This window comes from Rhincodon typus, unplaced genomic scaffold (genome assembly GCF_021869965.1).
Source record: "Rhincodon typus isolate 14 unplaced genomic scaffold, sRhiTyp1.1 hic_rhity00002460, whole genome shotgun sequence".
Taxonomy (NCBI): domain Eukaryota; kingdom Metazoa; phylum Chordata; class Chondrichthyes; order Orectolobiformes; family Rhincodontidae; genus Rhincodon; species Rhincodon typus.
The window spans coordinates 5168-25000 of record NW_025968098.1 but is presented as its reverse complement, the minus strand read 5'-3'; the positions used below and the strand labels follow the sequence as shown (position 1 = coordinate 25000).

Below are 19833 nucleotides of genomic sequence, written 5' to 3'. Positions count from 1 at the left end.
AGGTATGATGCTGTGAGTGTGACTATGTCAAGCTGTTGCTTGTCTAGTCTGAGACAGCTCTGCCAATTTTGACACTAACCCCCAGATGTTAGTGAGGAGGACTTTGCAGGGTTGACTGGGCTGTTTCTGCTGTTGCCTTTTCTGGTGCCTAGGTCAATGTCAGGTGATCTGCCCTGTTTCATTTCTTGGAGACTTTGTAGTGATTGGTAGAACTGAATGGCTTGCCAGGCTATTTCAAAGGGCAGTTGAGCATCAGCCACATTGCTGTGGGTCTAAAGTCACATCCGGGCCAGATCAGGTGGTGATGGCAGATTTCCTTCTAGTGAACCAGAGGTTTTTCCGACAATTGACAATGATTTTTTGGTGATCAGTAGATTCTTAATTCCAGGCATTTTTATTGAATTCAAATTCCCATCTGTCATGGTGGGATTTGAACCTGGATCCCTAGATTGTTAGCTGGGTCCCTGGATTAATAGTCTAGCGATAATACCACTCGGCCATCACCTAACCCCGGATACGTGATCCAGAGGCTCCTGGTTTGCACCCATGTGACTTTCAAGATCAAAGCTTGGCCAAAGAGAGGAGTTTTAAGGAGTGTCTTCATAATACTGTTGTCTTATTAATTGTTTTGTTGTTGCTTTTAAGGAAAAGCTAGCTAAACGCTTGAGTGGGAGAAGAATGGAAAGTTCTGCTGATGCAGTTTGTTGAAGAGGTGTAAGAAAGATGCACCTTAAATCCAGTATGAAGGAACGGGGCTGAATTGACAATTTTGGAATTGCACATTTTACACGATAGTAGATTTTATGTTTTCTTAGCACTGTAAATGATTCTCAGTTACCTAGAGGAGATTACATTTTAATGATGGCAGAATCACTTAAATTGAACTACATTTTGGTGAGATTGTAGTTGTCTCTTGTTAGTTCAGTAAGTTTGTTCAACAATATACGTTCAGAATCATGCTCCAAGCTGTGATTTAGATTACCCCATCCTTGATACTGGTCCCTACACAACTGGGTTATGGAGCTAGATATTCTACCAAGTCATGATTGCCATCCAGTGGACTCTTTTGGAACTGAACTTACACATGATTTTGGGAGAGAACAATATGGAACTTAGATATGATCCCTCTGCAGTTGAGTAATCTTCAGTGTTTCACATCTGAAGGCATGCATTGACAGTTTAAGGGAAGGACCAGACAATATCTCATGCTTCTGCATCTGTGTTCTTGCAGCACCTGGGCCAGGATATTTGAGGAACAAAAATGCTCTAATTTTAAAACTTTTTTTTTCTACAGGGATAAACAGAATTAGAAATTCTTCAGATGCCAAATTGTGTGAGCCTCAGTCTGTCCTCCAGAGGTTTACAAAGTGAATATATGTTGCTGAATAGTTCTTGAATCCTGTAGCATGGAAGGAAGCCATTCAGTCCAGCTTGCCTGTACTTTGGAAGAGTTAGCCAGTTAGGTCTTCCCTTTCTGGTCTTTCCCATAGCCTGCAAATTATTTCTCATTTCAACTGTAAGTTATTTATTTTTGAAAGATGACAACGAACCAACTTCTTTTAAACAGTATAGTGCAGATCACAACCACTTGCTGAATTAATTATTTTTAAAAAACTCTTCCTTTCCACCTACTTCTTTTGCCAATTATCATATTTTTATGTTCTCCAGTCATCGATCCTCCTACCAGTGGAAATAATCAGTACTGCATATATGAAAATCTCTCAGTTCTGAAATGCTATCACTAAGCCTTCCCTTAACCATCTCTTGAGGAGAGAACAATCCAACCTTCTCAAGAAATTCTTCCTCAAGTGTGGTACAGAATTAAATACAAGACTTCAACTGGGGCGTAACCAATAATTTAGCAAGGTTTACCAGAACCTACTTGCTTTTGTACACCATTTGGGATTTTTCCCCACTAAGTAGTAAGATCAGTTCTGAGAAATAAGATGCTTTCACTTTTGTACGATGTGTAATCACTAAGTACTTGTAAATGAGGTTTGCAACTGATTAAGCGTAGGGTAAAATCTCACCCCGAAAGGAACATCTTCACAGTGTCAACACCATATTTCCGTTTCATGTGCCAGACATTCTTGTGGCTTCGTTGTGTGAGACTGAGCTACTGAGGAATTGAAGGCAATTTAGTGCTTTGGACCTGTGCCAACTAGGAGCTGAGACTTTCCAAATGCACTACACCTAAGAAGGCCTGTTTTCATGAACGAGCAGACTTCATCTGGCCTGAAGTCAAATGTAGCTTTGAGAGGTTAAGAAACAAGGAAGTGCCTTTTGTGTCATCGTGATGTCCCAAAACGGTTCATAGGCACGGAAGTACTGAAGAAATACAGCCACTATTGTACAAAATGCAGCAGTCAATTTATATATCGCAAGGTCCCACAAACAGTAATGTAGTCATGGCTAGAAAATCTATTTCAGTGATGTTGGTTAAGAATAAGTATTGACTAGGGCAGTGGAGAGAATGGCCCTGCACTTACACTGAAATATGTCCACGAGGCAGGGTTGATAGGGCCTGCATTTAGCATTCCCCGCAAAAAGCAATACCCTTAACAGGAGTACACCGACAGCACTGACTGATTTATGTGGTCAGATTTCTGGACTCAAACTCTATGTACCAAGCCATAGCTGATATCTGAGTGATATTGTAGAAAAGCAAAGTGTAAGAAATTGGATCCTCAAAAATATGAGATTGAGTCCATTAATACTGCAACTTCAATTCTGCCAGGAGGCCTGAATGTAATCTGTTGCACCCAAGCCCCTGATATAAAGAAATTTGTACCATGATGTTCGCAAGCTCGTGTGCTTAAAAAGATGCTAGCTGTTTTAAAAAGAAAAGTTAAAATAGGCTCCATTTAATATAGATCAGAATGTTGTAGGTTGCAAAAATTGATGGAATGCAGTTTTAGTTTTTATGTTTAACCACAGTAGTTCTTCCACGTTAGCACAGGTGTTGTAAAGGAAACAACTTGACATTTCATGGGATAAGGATAAGAATCCTAAAGCCATACAAGAGCATGAAGCTTGCTCATACCTGAAATTTTAGGAGAATCTGTCTTGCCCGGTAGGTGATGGTAATGAGGCATTGTTTTTGTGTCTTAAATTGAAGTACTTGGATAAAAGAATGCAAATATTTAACTGGATAAGTTGTAATGAGCAAAAGTGGCAAAAGCAATTATCAATTTAGGTTTTGGCAAACCATCTTCATCACCAGTGTTGTGATTGGAATGAAAAGTTAGTAGAGGCAGAGTGAGTGGAATGACATCTGTTGTTTAATCAGAAAGGAGTAAAAGTACAGAAATTGTTATAATCTCACATGTGGCTCCAGCCACTGATACAGATATTGTGTAAAAGAATCATGTGAACTATTGCATCCTGTTTTGAACTATATCCTTCTAAAAAGACCTGATGGAAATGGAGAGGATTCGCAACAAAGGAAAGCAAGATTAATCCACATTACATACCAACAAACTGAACAGTTACTTAACGCATGATGAATAGTTAGATGGAGGAATAAGAGAACACTGGAGTAAACTTTGTGTATTTTATTGGCATTTTGTTGAAAATTTTGTCTGAACGCTTCAACCTCCCACAAGTCTCTGCTCTTGGACATGATAATTCAGTACAGACTGTGAATTTTCTGAGCTGCAGTTGATGTGTCAGCAGTATTTTCAGTGGTTCCTATTTCCACATATACATTAGAACCACTCAGTTGTCTTGTTGGAATATTCTTACAGCCTCCACTCAAAAGCTTTTCCGAATGGAGGACAAACTTTTACAATTTTAGGGTTTATTTTCTATTTCACTTTTTAAAAAAAAAAAAAAAATAGGGTTTTTCTTTCCAATTATGGCTGCTGGTAACAGGAAGAAGGTGGGACACCGAGCAGATATATGCCTTTTGTAACTTTTCAGTCCTTTAAACTTAAAAAAATGCATTAAACTCAGACAAACCAGGTGCTTCCCTCATTTAAATTCAGTCAAACTTTCAAAAATAAATGTGTTGAACTTTAAAACAAAACTGCCCCTAGTTATCTCATGTGATCATCTGTTATGTTGGCAAACAGAAATTATCAACAATCCAATTCTTAGCAGCTGTTAGACACACACACATATGCAGACACACACAGTATTTCCTCATTTACATTTCTCAATTTAAAAAGGAAACAAGTTCAAATTTGAAAGCTGTAGTTACTGGCTGTGACTTGTTGATAGTAATTAGTATGTTTGTTTTTTCAATTGAGGGAATGGCAGACAGGCAAAGGGGACAAAGAAATCATAAAACATCAGTTTCAGTGTCTACACTGATGCCTTGGAAAATCACAAACCCATTTTGCTACTTATGGAATCCCTCAACAAATGCTGTGTATCCTAGAACTTACCCCCTTCTCACTACTGATCACCATCCAACACTGAGCCAATCCTCAGGTCCCCTGCCACAGTCCTGCCAAATTATTGGTTGCCTCGCAGCCTGATGCCAGATAAACTGCCAATCATTGATTGTTTTCACAGAGCATGGAATCGGGCTGTGAAATTCAATTTCCAATACTGATAGCTGTAACAAGTATACACAACCGTTGCCATTATACATGTGGACAGGGATTTGTAATGGAAATACAAAAATAAGGACAGAATATAGTTTTTAAAAGGTGACCGAATTACATGTACATACATATACACTTTGCTTGCTTTACTGTGACACATTAGTATGAAATATTTGTTGAAAATATTAAATATAAAGGAACTTGCTGTCAATTTTTTCCATTTTAATTTTTATACCAACACTTATTATGGTGACTGCTGATGCAAACTTGATGCACGGTAATTATACCCTTCCATTAGTCAAGGGCCTGCAGCAGCACCACTGCTAGGAGTATGACCAGGATAGTTCTGTGTGATATTACTTGTGAATGTAAGAATCTATAATGGAATTATAAAAATATGTAACGTAAAATGGCCACTGCATTGTTTCTGTACTTCCTGGGCCAATTAACCCCTCCTCTCTAACGCTGAATGTGACATTTTGTCTTTAATCATAGATACAGTATGTACCACACTGCAGGGAATCACTATGACTATTTACACACATACGTATGCAACCATTATATAAGTTAGTTGTTTGGTAGTATAGAACTTGAGTATTACTGAAAAAAGACATGTTTTGTCAAAGCTTTTCATCTTACACTCACGACAATTTGCAACAAATAATAATAGAAAGGAAAAACACGATTTATACTGTATGAACAATACTGAAGTTATATATTTGGAATGTACATATAGCTATATACACATGCACGCATGAACACACATATAATTTATAAATAAAACAAAAATAGGGCATGTGTTGTTTCAGTCTATCATCCTATTATTTTGACCTCTCTTTGGTTAGGTTTATCATGCGTATTACAAGCCGCTGGAATTTACAGTAGCTGAACGGGATGCTACCCAGTGCTATATCAAGATGGTTTGCTTACGTGAAGGTGACCAGCGTATTCTAGGGCTTCATTTCATTGGACCAAATGCTGGAGAGGTCGTTCAAGGATTTGCACTGGGAATAAAGTAAGATGAAAAGAATTTAGTTTCTATTTATAACAGAAGTAGGTTTAATAGCATATGTTTCATAAACTATATATTTTATTACATGTATGATCTTTAACTAAACAGTGCTTTCATAACTATTAGTACATATTTGAATTATGTCTGTCGGGTGTGCACACTTTTATTTCTTTATGTAACTTTAGAGTACGATGCTGCTGTACTTTTACTGCTTTGTAGTCAGCTAAGTTCAGTTTCACTGCTTATCAGTTGTATTTAAGACTATTGCAAACCTCCACTATAGCCTGACAAGGCAATTTCTTGTGGATTTATCAAACAAAACTTTATGCAACATATTGCATTTATCTGGTGCCCTGTATAAACAGAAATCCTTTTTGAAGGTGAGAAAACTGGTGGACATTAATCAGCAGAAAAGGGAAAAACATGAAGTGAAGGAATTTTGCAGATTTTTTTTTAAATTGTGGGAGGGTGATGGCAACATGAGCGATGGCACGCAGATTGGTAATGGCTGTAAGAGATGCCTGTAAATAGTGGAACAGAAATAGCATGAAGGAATGCAGTGATGTGACCTGCGGAGGTAAAGGATGTAAAGAGGAGATTGCCAAAGAACTGTGGGTACAGCCATTACATGATTTGAAAGTGAGCTCAAAGTGCTTGAATTTAATTTGATGATGCACAGAAAACTAAGAACCTGGAAAATGCAAGTTATGGAAATGCAGGAATCTGGGTGCAGACTAGTATATAAGTGTAAATGTTTGGAGTGCAGGGCTTGTAGGATAGTATAATACACCTTTCTGCTGATATCTCAGCATTCAAACCCATTCAATTCCAATCACTAGATTTGACCTTCAACCTACACAGGATCATATATGCTAAGAGCAAGAGACGTAGAAAACAACTTGTTTTTTCAAATAAAGAACTGTGATGCAATAGGTTCAGGCAGTGCCATTCTAGCACCACCTTATGTACTTAGAAAATTAATAGATCCTAAGAGACCCCATTCATCTACCTCTTCGTGAGTCATTAGTAAATTATATGTTTATGATGCTCCCTATAATGAATAGTTGCTGTTTTGTGAGAAGAATTATAGTCTTGTTGGGAGGAATAAAGAACACAATTCCTTTGTGCCAGACTTCATGTGCTTTTATTTAAACTAGATCAAAATTTTAGTAATAATTTTAATTGTTGGTTTGTCCCAGCCTTCCTACCCATTTCGAGAGCTGTCTGAAAGCCTCAGTATGCAAGATTCACTCTTCGTCGCTCTTGGCATACATAGTGCCCTCATGTAAAGATATATCTGTGTATATGTACATGCTTGGGGCCCAATGGTAAATAAAGAGGTGTCTCCATATCAATATAACAAATCCAGGAGAAAACCTAGGGAGATAGGAAAAGTTCTTTGCTACTAGAATTCACTGTTAAAGGAAGGATGAAGACAGTCAATATGTACATGAAGGAGCAAAAAATTAGACATATTGACGGGTGAGAAGTGAGGTGGAAGGAAACTTGTGTAGAGCATTTTGGATGGGTGAGAATGTGGAACTGAGGCCGCAATCAGATCAGCCATGATCTTGTTGAATGGTGGAGCAGGCTAGAGGAGCCAGTTGGTTTTCTCATGCTCCTAACTTTTATGTTCATCTACATGGAACAGAATAGCCTGTTTATGTGCTGTAAATTTTGTCACATTGTAAGCCTGTACCTCTTTGTTCATCTGTCTTTTACCAAATATCTATTTTATTAAGATTTAATCTTGCATTTTTTTTCCAGATGCAATGCTACATACTCTCAGCTGTCATCTACCGTAGGCATCCATCCAACCTGTGCAGAAGATGTGAATAAATTAAACATCACCAAGCGCTCGGGTCTGGATCCAACAGTCACAGCCTGCTGAGGTTAAATGTCATCCCTGAACCAACTGGCACACCACAAACTCTATGGCCCTTGAGTAAGATACAGTCTTAAGAAAAGTACATGTTAAGTAATATCCTGTTAATTTTTTTACACCGTTTTGGAGTCCACTGAGTGAGTCTGATCATGACAGTAGAATACGATTCCTAAATCAGCCAGCAGAGGGGGATATTTGATTATTAAAGATGGATGTAAGTAATATTGTCCCTTCGTTATCTAGAATGGAAAGCATTTGTAAGTCATTATTGCAAAGCTGTGGGATGCCAATTGTGTTTGTTTTAGCCATAATCGTAGAAGTCTGTGGGACTGCTTTACTGGAATCATGTACAGGTCCACCCTCTCAAAACCAGCTGAACATCTTTAGAATTTCATGGATTTTTTTCTAGTAAAATAAACATACCTAGAATAGTTTGGCGAGGTGCTGAGTAGTGCTAAACTTACCTATTTTGCTGCTTATGTATCAATCTATTCCCATGCTCCAAGCAGCCTTAAACCCATCAACCCAAATTGGCCCAAACTGCCAATATTCCCCAACCCAAAATTTGGCAAAATCCAAGACCTGTTGTGGCCTTGGTCCTGTGTTTGCCAGTTTTAAGAGAGTGTACTTGTACTTCAATTCTATACCAGAGGTTTTCAAAAAGTGTTGAATATGCATTTTTACCTTGTACAGTGATGAATTTCGAGTTCATAAACCAGAGTTGATGGTGTGCTGTTCGGGATGACTGGTGACGAGAGTAAAAGTGTTTTGACTTTTGCTGTTAACTGACCTGACTAGTATGTATTTTGTATAGTTAAATGTGTATATATGATATAGTAGTCAGGGTGCATATGTGCCAGTTAATGATGACTTGTTTATAAACCCATATTGTGGGATAGACTGGTCTGATACTGATTGGCATTAAAATATATAGAGAAAACTTTAAATAAAGTGATATTACAGTTCTGGCTTTTATTTGTTATTCGAAGTGGTCAATGGTTGAAGAAGTAAATCTGTATAGTGTCATATTCCACTGTTGAACTTCTCTGCTTCTAGAGAAGCAGAGTTTACATCCTACATTGACACCAAGTCCTGGTTAGCTGAGAGAGATCACATTGACACTGTCCATCTAAAATAATTTTCAACGTTTTTCAAAGCTTCTTTCTAATATTCTGATGGGATGTGGCCATCTCTGGCGAGACAGGCATTTGTTACCAGTCAATAATTGCCCTTGAACAAAGTGACTTATTAAAACATTTCAGAGGGCAGTTAAGAGTCAACCATGTTGCTGTGGATCTGGAGTCACGTGTAAGATCAAACCAGATAAGGACAATTGATTTCTTTCACTAAAGGACATTGATCAGTCATTTTTGTTTAGAAACAATTGATGATAGTTTAATCACACCAGCCTTATATTACACACTTATCTATTAATTCAAATGCCACCAGCTGCTGTGGTGAAATTTGACTCTCCGTGCCCAGAGCATTCGCTTGGGCTGCTGGATTGCTAGTCCAGTGACATTACGCTGTGCCACCATCTCTCCTGACTGATTTTAATTATGGCTCAATGAGCATTTATAAAACAAGTTGGAGTCCTACCTGGCACATAGGAAGATGGTCGTAGTTGTTGGAGAACAGTCATCTCAGCTCCAGGACATCTCTGCAGTGGTTCCTCAAGGTAGCATCTTAGGCCCAAACATCTTCAGCGCTGTATCAATGACCTTCTCTCCATCATAAGGTTAGAAGCAGGGATGTTCGCCGAGGACTGCATATTGTTCAGCACCATTTGCGATTTTTCTGATACTGAAGCAGTCCGTGTTCAAATGTGACAAGATCTGGACAATATCCAGGCTTGGGCTGAAAAGTGGCAATTAGCATTCACTCCACACAAATGCCAGGCAATGACGTCTCCAATAAGAGACAATCTCATCATTGTCCTTTGAAAGTTTTGGCATTATCATCACTGAATCCCCCATTCTCAACAACCTGCGGATTGCCATTGACCAGATGCTCACCTGGACTCGCTATATAAATACAACAGCTACAAGAACCGGAGCAACACCGTGGCTCAGTGGTTAACACCGCTGCCTCACAGCACTAGGGACTGGATTCAGTTCCACCCTTGGGTGACTCTGTGTGGAGTCTGCGTGGGTTTCCTCCCACAGTCCAGAGATGTGCAGGTTAGGTGGATCGACCATGCTAAATTGCCCATAGTGTCCAGGGATGTGTAGGTTAGGTGGATTAGTCGTGGAAAATGCAGGGTTACAGAGATAGGGTAGGGAGGTGAGTCTGGGTGGGATGGTCTTTGGGTAGTCAGTGTAGACTTCTTGGGCAGAATGGCCTGTTTCCACACTGTAGGAATTCTATGATAACAGGTAAAGATGCTAGGAACATCGCAGCAATTAACCAACCTCCTGACTCTCCAAAGCCTGTTTACCATCTACAAGGCACAAAGATCCTCAGACAGCACCTTCCAATCACATGATCGCTTCCATCTCGAAGGACAAAGGTAACAGACAAATGGGAATGCAACCACCTACCTACAAGTTCCGCTCTAAGCCACACTGCATCCTGCCTTGGAAATATATTGCCGTTCTTCACTGTTGCTGGGTCAAAATCCTGGAATTCCAACCCTAAAGGCATATTAGTCTACCTACAGCATATCGTCTGCAGTGGTTCAAGAAGGCAGCTCACCACCACCTTCTCAAGGGCAACAAGGAATGGGCAATAAATGCTGGCCAACCAGTGGTGTCCAAGTCTCGCAAGGGAATAAAAAGAACAAAAACATTTTGACCTTCATACAAGTGGAATAGCTTTGCCATTAGAGTGAACTTTAATCTCCTTCACTCTGGACATCAGATCTAATCAATGTACCATGTGTTTTTGGCTATTGCTGAATCCATGAATTAAGGTATAAATAAATTACTATTAGGTTTTCTCCATTGTTGTTATCTGTAGATTTACCACTGCTGTGAGCAATCTCATGTCAAGTTCCCTGTCAACACTGAACAGCTATCTTGTGGCAGCTTTTTCTGAAATAAGTTGAAAGCCAATTCTTGAAGTTGAAGAGCACTAACTGGGAATGAAAGTTTCATTTCACTTTTCACTTCGTCACAGAATTTTGCTGAAATGTTAAACATGCGCAAAACAAATTCAATCTAGGTTCTTTTAAGAAAATCCTCAAGTTATGGCCGTAGCTTGGATTTTGCAGTAGGTATAGCAGTTATGCTAACAGCTTTTACTGTTATTGGGGAGTAAATTGGACAGTAACATCTGGTGTCCATGTACAGCTAAAGGTGAAAGTCTCAAAATTGATGTGTGTTCCCTTGCTCCTTTACATGCTTTACGAGATCAATATCTCATGGACACTTGATATTGGAATCCATGAGGGCTTGGAAGAATTGGTATGTATGCACTAAACACACCACCAACCAAAACTGGTCAATTTCACATGTAACTTAATTTTCAACAGCATGTGTCATCTTAACTAACAACCAAACTCTGTGGCACTGAAAATTAATATTTACAAATATGGATTTCTAATCATTCAGATTAGAATTATTGTTGGTGTAAGATTTAAATGTTTTCCCCATCAGTAGGTGCTCTCCTGTGCAACAATTGGGGAAAATGCTTTCCAGGCTACGCACAGGTGTTGGTCCCTTCAAGATGCACATATTCTCAGTATTCGTAAAGACACCCTGCAAAAACACAGGCTATGTTCAGTGATGGGAAATTAAAGCATGCATTGTTAGGGAACCTCGGTGAAGACTTTGCATTGGTGCAGTGTGTTATAAACCACTTTTGGGCTTTCGTTTATAGAGTTATAGGGTCATACAGCACAGAACCAGACTCTTGGTCCAACTCGTCTATACCAACCAGGCTTTCTAAACTGAACTAGCTCCATTTGCCTGCAACTGGCCTATATAGTCTAAACCTTTCCTATTCATGTACCTGTCCAAATGTCTTTTAAAAGTTGTAACTCTACCACTTCCCAAGGCAGTTCGTTCCATACATGTACTACCCACTGTGTGAAAAAGACCCTCACGTCCCTTATAAATGTTTCCCCTCTCACCTTAAACCTATGCCCTCTAGTTTTGGACTCCCCTACCATGGGGAAAGGATCTTGGCTATTCACCTTATCCATGCCCCTCATGATTTTACAAAGGTCATCCCTTAGCCTCCTGTGCTGTAGAGAAAAAAAGTCCCAGCTATCCAGTCCCTCCTTAACTCAAACCCTCCAGTCTCTGTAACATCCTTGTGAATCTTTTCTGCACCCTTTCCAGTTTAATAACACCCTTCCTATAGAAGGATAATTTTGAATTTTGTGTTTTCACAATTCAGAACAACCATCAAGCTGTGAGAGGTAATGAATTCTTGTATAAATCTATAAGAATCATTTCATTTGATAATTACTTCATATTTTAATTGAATCAATCCATGTAGAGTGCCAATTATATGCTTTCTGGTGTGGAAGAAGTCGAAGGAGAGAACTTAGTTTTACAAAACACCCTATGAACTTTCAGGCTATTCAAAGTGCTCCACAGTTAATCAAAAGTACCACCCTTGTCATTCTGTAGGTGAATATAGCAGGCAATTTCAGGAGGGCTAGCTTCTACTAACAGACAAATTAATCAATCTGTACCAGCTATCAATACTGGTCAGAACTTCCTGCCATTTGAACAACAGTGAACGACTGGAACAAGGTGTGGACATTTTGTCTACAAGATGCCTATCCACAAAGCAATGTTTTTTTACCTGTATTGCATTAAATTATCAAGCTAGGTTCCACTCAATTCCTAAAATAAGACTTGCATTTTCTAACACTGATACCAAATATGATTCTTAGTTGAGAGCTTCAGTCTTAATATTTGCTGAGGTTTAAAGAAGCGAAACAAAAATTGGATTCACCACCTGTGTCTGACACAGCTCAAGGTCTTTTTACAAACTAAATAACGTCTTGTACTTGGTTCTCACAGGAAGAGAGAAGGAGGACTGTAATTTACAGTGTTAACACATTTATATTATTAGACAATGAGGCCCTTGTGAAGAATTTACAGTGCTCTTGTCAAAAAGCCAGTGTAGGAGAGTTGGACTTAACAAGCTGCATGTGAAATGCAGCTTGACTGCTGAATAAATCCGAGTAGAGCTGTGTAAACAGTCCAGTTATGCAAGTCTAAATGTTCTTCCTCTTTGTCTCTGACTTTATTTGAATTATGGTAATCACAATGTTCCTTGTTTATTCTGAAGGAAAATTCTATCACTAATTAAGTTATGTTCTTCTCAGAAAAGGGTTATTTTAAAGCTTTTACACTAATTGTTGTAGTTTTCCTTTACTGCCAGGTTGCTTCCTGTGTTGCCTCTGGCAGGAACAAGGTCAGGGCTGGTTCATATTAATTTAGTAACTTCCATCACTACCATCAATGTCCTTAGACAGTTGGCTGGAACAGGCAGGTTTGCCAGGGTAGTTTCCCCTTGATGTATGAAGACACACTCCATTATTATATGATGCTGTGTCTGTGGCCTTAGCCAAGATCAATAGAAACATGCTTAATGAGAGTTGATGAGTTGCATCATCTAAAGAGATTACAATTCAAACTTTGGTCCAACTATAAACTCAGCGCTGTACTGCTAGAGTTTTGTGTTCCCCAAACGACTGGTTTGGATTAGAGTTTTGTTCAGGATACACCTACCATATGAAATAGTTTCTCTGTATCCACTCTGTCAAATCCCGCAACCATCTTACACACCTTTTGATTAGATAACCCTCCAGTGTCTAAACTCAATGAGAAATGAGTTGGATTTTACTTTTCAGATTTTTAAGTTACAGCACAGGTACAATGGGCTGAACAGTCTCCACTTATATTGTAAGATTTTATAAAAAGAATTAAAGGTGTAGATGTATGAAATGCTTTGATAATTAATTTGGTGCCCTTTCTTCACTCTCATTTTCCTCTCCTGGAGTTCACACTTGCTGTGTTCCAGTTCCAGAGGTGCTGTTAACCCTGTAATGTCCTGCTCAAAAACATCTGGTTCACTGATACCCTTTAAGGAAGGAAATTGCCATCTTTACCTTGTCTGGCTTACATGGAACTCCAAACCCACAGCATTGTGGGTGATTCTTAACTGCTGTCTGGGCAATAAATGCTGGTATAGCCAGTGATACCCTCATCTCATGACTTTTAGAAAAGACAGTGAATAATAGCCTGAATATGTGCAGAATTTATAGCACAGAAATAAGACCGTTGCTTTGAAATATTTATGCTGCTGTTTATGCTCCACACAAAATCTCTGTCCTTTGCCATGAAGACATTGGCTATGGTACCACAGAAGACCACATTGTTCCCCTTAAAATTGTGATGTGGAACTTTAACATTCATCTGAATATTAGCTGCTTGCTGCAGGAGAAGCTTTACTTCCCCATCTCTCAGCAATATTTACCTCCACTAAATGTGCTCATTCATCTGTATTTTTAAATTTGGTAAGTCTATTTATCCCTTTTTTAAAATTAATTTTCTGTTTTTGACCTTCATTTCCTGTACCCTCTCGCTCTGTCAGATTGTGAGCAGGCCCAGCCCCTTGAGGGATAACCATGGACAACACCAAGAAATGCATATTGCTGAATGATGAACTCTGTAGAATATTTGTGCCCCATTAGGATCAACCCCTTAACATTGTAGCTGCGGTTACGTTTGAATCTTGTACAAAGCCAATGGAAATACAAAAAAAGCTTTTGAGCAAACAATGGATAAGCAATTGATGCATTCATCTCACAAAGAAACTGAAATATTCCATTGTCACTCAATCATGAATTGAAGATCCATTACCCATTCAAAGTCATGGAAACTTTTAACCTAACATTTCTCTTGTTGCACCTATTCTGTAAATTAGCTGATGAGTATTTAAACAAGTTTATTTGTGGCTATATATATGGACCACTGCGATTTTGACCTTGAGCAGAATTGCAGCTTTTTGACAGTTTGATTAGTTCATTTTTACACAAATCCTCAGAACACTTAGTTTTTTGTTCTACATGTTAGGCATTTATGTATATATATGTAATTCCCCTCAGACTTTCATCATAGAAGCGTAACCAAGAACAAATTGACAGCTGTTTTAAGTAGCAAGGGAGTTGCCGGCTTAATATTGTAATGATATTAGCACGATGAAAACATGGTTAATTCTTCAGAAGCAAATTGGTGCATATCAACAAAGCTGAACCGTGGCAAGCTCGTCAACACTTCCTTGCAGACTGAGCTAATGGTACATTACTCTGACCTCCCACAGATTGTCTATAGCTGTTCACTGTGTCACTCCTCACATCTTCTCAGTTCATTTACTATCCTCCCCATTCCCATGACCAGAATGCCAAGAGTCCTAAAGCAGAAAGCTCCAAGCCTTTCATTAATGCCTTCCTTTGATATGCCACTTCTCACAGTGTCCTGCTTTAACTGTGGAAACCAACATAAACATTCATTCCTCCCACGTTGCTTACTTTGTACACGTGTGGAGTTCTTGTTGTCTCATACTTTACAATAACACACCTTTATCTCAATGGCACTTGATCTAATAAAGGTCAATTGTTTGTCAGAATTAGTGCAGATCAAAAGTCAACTGATACTATAAAGATTTTTTTAAAGAAGTTCAGAAACTGGTTTGTCTTGTTTAAATGATATGTTTTACTTTAAAAAATGCTGTCAATTTAAATTTGACTTCAATTCAGCTGCAACATTGACATTACGTTTGTATTAAGAATTCCATCCATTGTAGCAACAGCAACCATTGTAATAATATGCACAGCCTACAGGAGAGCAATAAGTGTAAATTATTTACTTAGCCCGAAAATTCAATCAGAAGAGAAATCGAGCCCTAAGCGATGACAGTTACATTACTAATTAGTCAGCATAGAAAGTCAATTACACACTGAAATTTACACCAAAGCTTTTAGAGACTGAATTGTTTGAAATGTCTATTTCTCAGTTCAAAATTAAGCCCCTAAGCAGACCAAAAATAAAGAGATGAGCATTACACAAAGGATAGCTTCTTAAGCCTGCAGCACTGGGCCAGAATTTCAAAACCCAAATGCAAACATATAGGTGTGCCACATGAAGATATCAAGCATGAACACATGTTATGTCTGACAATTTGATGATTGAGTGAAGCTTCAATGCTGTTCATCTGAACACTGATCTTAAGTCATTTTAAGAATTGCATTTCTTTTTTTTCTCAAGGTTAACAAGTCTTCTCTATGCCATGATTCAGTCAGTGGCATGTTTATCTGGGAATCAGAAGGTTGTTGGTTTGTCTCACTCTGGAGATATGAGTACAAAAATCTAAACTGACACTACAGTGCAGTACTGAGGGAGTGCTGAACTATTGGAGAAAACACGCAAACCAGCCTTGATTTTTATTTTGTGAGTGGGACTTAAATTGACAATCTTCTGATTTAGAATCAAGCATGCATCCACTGAACCACAACTGACATTGATGACAACAGTAGGTAGATGGACACTGTGCTTTTCTGCTGCCTTTTTATTTAGAAATATAGGAACAGAGTAGCCTTCTAGCTTCTTGAGCTTGTCCCATCCATTCAATTAGACTGTGGCTGATCTGCAACCTAACTCCACCCACCATTGTGCAATATTCTTTACTAAATCTGGGGATTGGTGGTGGGGTGGGGGAGTGTCAGTTTGCTCAGTGGCTTTTTGATGCAGAATGATGCCAATAGCATGGGCTCAATTCCCACACCAGCTGAAGTTACTATGAAGGGTCAGGACGTTGAGAGGTGACCTGATGGGAGTTCATAAAATAATGAGAGGTATGGATAGAGTTAATGGTAGTTGTCTTTTCCTTAGGATGGGGGATTTCAGACTAGGGTGGACATTTTTAATGTGACAGCAAAGAGATTTGAAAAAGACCTGGGGAGGTGATGGCCTAATGGTATTATCACTGGACTGTTAATCCAGAGACCCAGATAATGTTCTGGGGACCTGGGTTCAAATCCTGCTACAACAGATGGTGGAATTTGAATTCAATAAATATCTGGAATTAACAGTCTAATGATGGCCATGAATCCATTGTCAATTGTCAGGGAAAAACCCATCTGGTTCACTAATGCCCTCCAGGAAAAGAAAACTGCCATCCTTACCTGGTCTGGCCTACATGTGACTCCAGACCCACAGCAATGTGTTTGACCCTTAATTGCCCTGTGGGCAATTAGGGATGGGCAATAAATGCTGCCTAGCCAGCAACACCTTTATCCCATGAATGATTAAAGGGAAAAAAAAATTTTTTTACACAGAGGATGGTTTGCGTGTGGAATGCTTCCTGAGGAAGTGGTGGATGTGGGCACAGTTACAACGTTTAAAAGACATTTGGATAAATATATGAAAAGGAAAAGTTTGGTGGGATATGGGCCAGCAGCAGGCAGGTGGGACTAGTTTAGTTTGGGATTATGTTCAGCACGGACTGGTTGGACCGAAGGGTCTGTTTTGGTGCTGTATGACTCTATGACTCTCCTCAGCCTCTCCCCTTGCCTGATGTGTGGCGACCTGCAGGTTAAACCACTGCCAGTACTCTCTCTCTAATGAGAAAGCAGCCCTATGGACCAGTAACATTCTGGTGACATTTACTATCTTAAGTTAACAAAAATTTATCAAAAAAGTAACAGTGCAATTTTAATCCCATATTGTCCAGACAGCCCAATTTAGGTAGTTTTAAGTTGTGAATAGTCTGAATTTTCATAAACAACTTGAATGAGGAGAATTGATTTGGTATTTGGATGGGATCCAGCAATTACAATCTGCTTGCATTTTCAGAGGGCATTTTCTGGAATTGGCTTTGCTAAATACTTTCCCGACAATCAGCTTTTCCCCAGTGACAACCAGACTGATAGCGGTAATCCAGTATTGTGAAAAATGATGATCTCAATCTCATCATTGCACAGCACTCTACCCTACAGTGCTTGTTAAGTGCTGCTGAACAATGTAATTTGTAAATGGAATCGTGTTGAACACATTTAGAACAAGTATGATTTTTCTATTGTACCCAATTCCAACTAATTAAAATTCTACTTAAATAATTTGAATTCTCTATTCAACCCTGGAGGACAGGTGATATCTCCCTCTTCTTTCTTATGAGCGCTGCAAAAATGTTAGCCTGCCAAGATTTAGAAGGAATTTCATCAAAGCTTCATGTCCTCAGGACATTCTAAAACACTTCAGAACTAACAACCTACTTCTGGAACGTAGTCATTATTCTTACATTAGCTTAATAGTTTAGAAGTATTTCTCTTCTCTTGGCCTTATAGATATGTACAATATGTGAAGGTGAACAAGAGTGAATTGCACCTCATCCTTAAAGGTCAATTACTTCATTCAGAATCCCAAGATTTAGAAATCTAGGTTCACCTTCTACTGTCCATAGACATCACATGATACGGTGATGATGGAGATGTTGACAAATGAGAGTAATCAATAGCTACCATTTGATCGACTCTATATAGCAAGCAGACATGAGGAAACTCTAATTGGTGGAGAGGTTTAGGAACTATTGGTCCAAAGTTATTTGTCTCCCCCAAGCCTATTACACTCTTGACACAAGTCCTTCCTCAAAAATTGTTAAAAACTTCTGGAAAATTATTTTCCTGTATTTTTAATTATGAACTGAAATGAGAAAAGAACTGTTTCAAAAAAAAACAATGTTTGTAGAAAGATTGCAACACTTTTTAAAAAACAAGTAACCTGACACTGATTGTAAGTGTTATTTACACAGCTGTTGTTTAAGCAGTAGTGAAAGGTTTGCAGATGAGGTGGATTCAAGAACTGTGTATAAATGGTGATTAACTGACAATAAGTTGCTGATTGGTCTATGGACTAGTGACTGCTTATTAATGACAAAGGCTTTCTACCTTCTAACAACTATCTGATTGGCTCCCAGGTGGCTGAACAGCTTGGAGTTGTGAACAACAGAGTGACTAGCCATCAGACCTTTGCAAGCTCAGAAGCTGTCTCTGTTCTCTGTACTTCAGAGTTAAAGAATCACTTTAAACCTGAAGAAAAACTATTTATTTTCTCATCAGCAGTTACTGTAAGCTGTGATTTTTAATTAACAAGCCAGAGATTTTTATAAGTGTGAATCAATCACCCTGTGCCTCTTGCAAATGAGTGAAAACATCCAGAGAAGAAAGATCAAGAAGCAGCATCTGATCAGCAAAAGGAACATCTCAGCAAAACCTGCAAACATAGACCACCAAATTTCCTTCTCAGTCTTTCCCTCCATTTGTAACATCCAAGTTATTCTTTTTCCTGTGTGTGTGTGTGTAGAAAAGGAGTTTATAAGGAGATTAGAATTTTAACTCATGGCATTGTAAACCAATGGGGTTCATGATTGTTTACCTGTATTTATTTATAATAGATCATTCTTGTTAAGTACAGAAACCAGGTCCTTGCTTTCTGTCAACTTGGGTCTGCAAGTTAGGTAAATTTTGTGCATTTTTTAAGATCTTTAACTTTAGCGATGACTCCGGGAATACTGGGGTTTGATTTCCAGCATGTTACTGCAGTGAAGAGTATAAGGCGTAACAGTGAAGTGCCCCAAAATGTTATTTAGCATGTTACAAAGCAACTTCACAAGGTTCTATCTGAACCAGCCATGGTATGATGAACCAAATGGATTCCTTCCATGTTGAGAAACATTAACACTGAAGCAAAGTAGGAAGTTTTGCAGTGGGTCAGTGAAGCAAACCTCTTTGGCTCAACCCTGCCAGACAGATTCCCACTGCCTATGGCAAGGCCTAAACAACATTACAGGATACAAAATGAAGCAGTGCAAGATAGTGGACAAAGACACATTCCTCACTAATGCACTGAATGCTTTCTATGCTCAGTTTGAGCAGAATGCCAGTGACGCAGTGACACCTGCCCTGGCAGTGCCAGACACACCTATTCCCTCCATCACCGCTTCAGCTGTCAAATCTTCCTGGGAGTCAACCCAAGGAAAGCAACGGGCCCAGACGGTGTCCCCGGCCGAGCACTCAGGTCCTGTGCGGACCAACTGAAGGGGGTATTCACAGGCATCTTCAGCCTCTCCCTCCTACAAGCCAAAGTCCCCACCTGCTTCAAGAAAGGACATGCAGTGTGCCTTAATGACCACCGTCCAGTGGCCCTGACCTCCACAGTCATGAAGTATTTCGAGAGGCTGTTCTTGGCCCACATCAACTCCAGTCTCCCAACTTGCCTGGATTGCCTACAGTCTGCCTACCAATATAACAGGTCCACAGAGGATGCCATATCCCTAGCTCTGCACTCGTCCCTGGAACATCTGGACAACAAAAACACCTACGTCAGACTCCTGCTCGTTGACTACAGCTCCACCTTCAACACCATTAT

The 19833-nt window shown here is 39.2% G+C and overlaps 1 long non-coding RNA gene across 1 annotated transcript; it reads left to right on the top strand.

Moving 5' to 3' along the window:
• Positions 1 to 460: 460 nt before the first annotated feature.
• On the top strand, positions 461 to 8412 carry LOC125481516. Its single transcript, XR_007261373.1, has 2 exons — positions 461 to 5565; positions 7330 to 8412. It is a non-coding gene; the product is annotated as an uncharacterized LOC125481516 (long non-coding RNA).
• The last annotated feature ends 11421 nt before the right edge of the window (positions 8413 to 19833 follow it).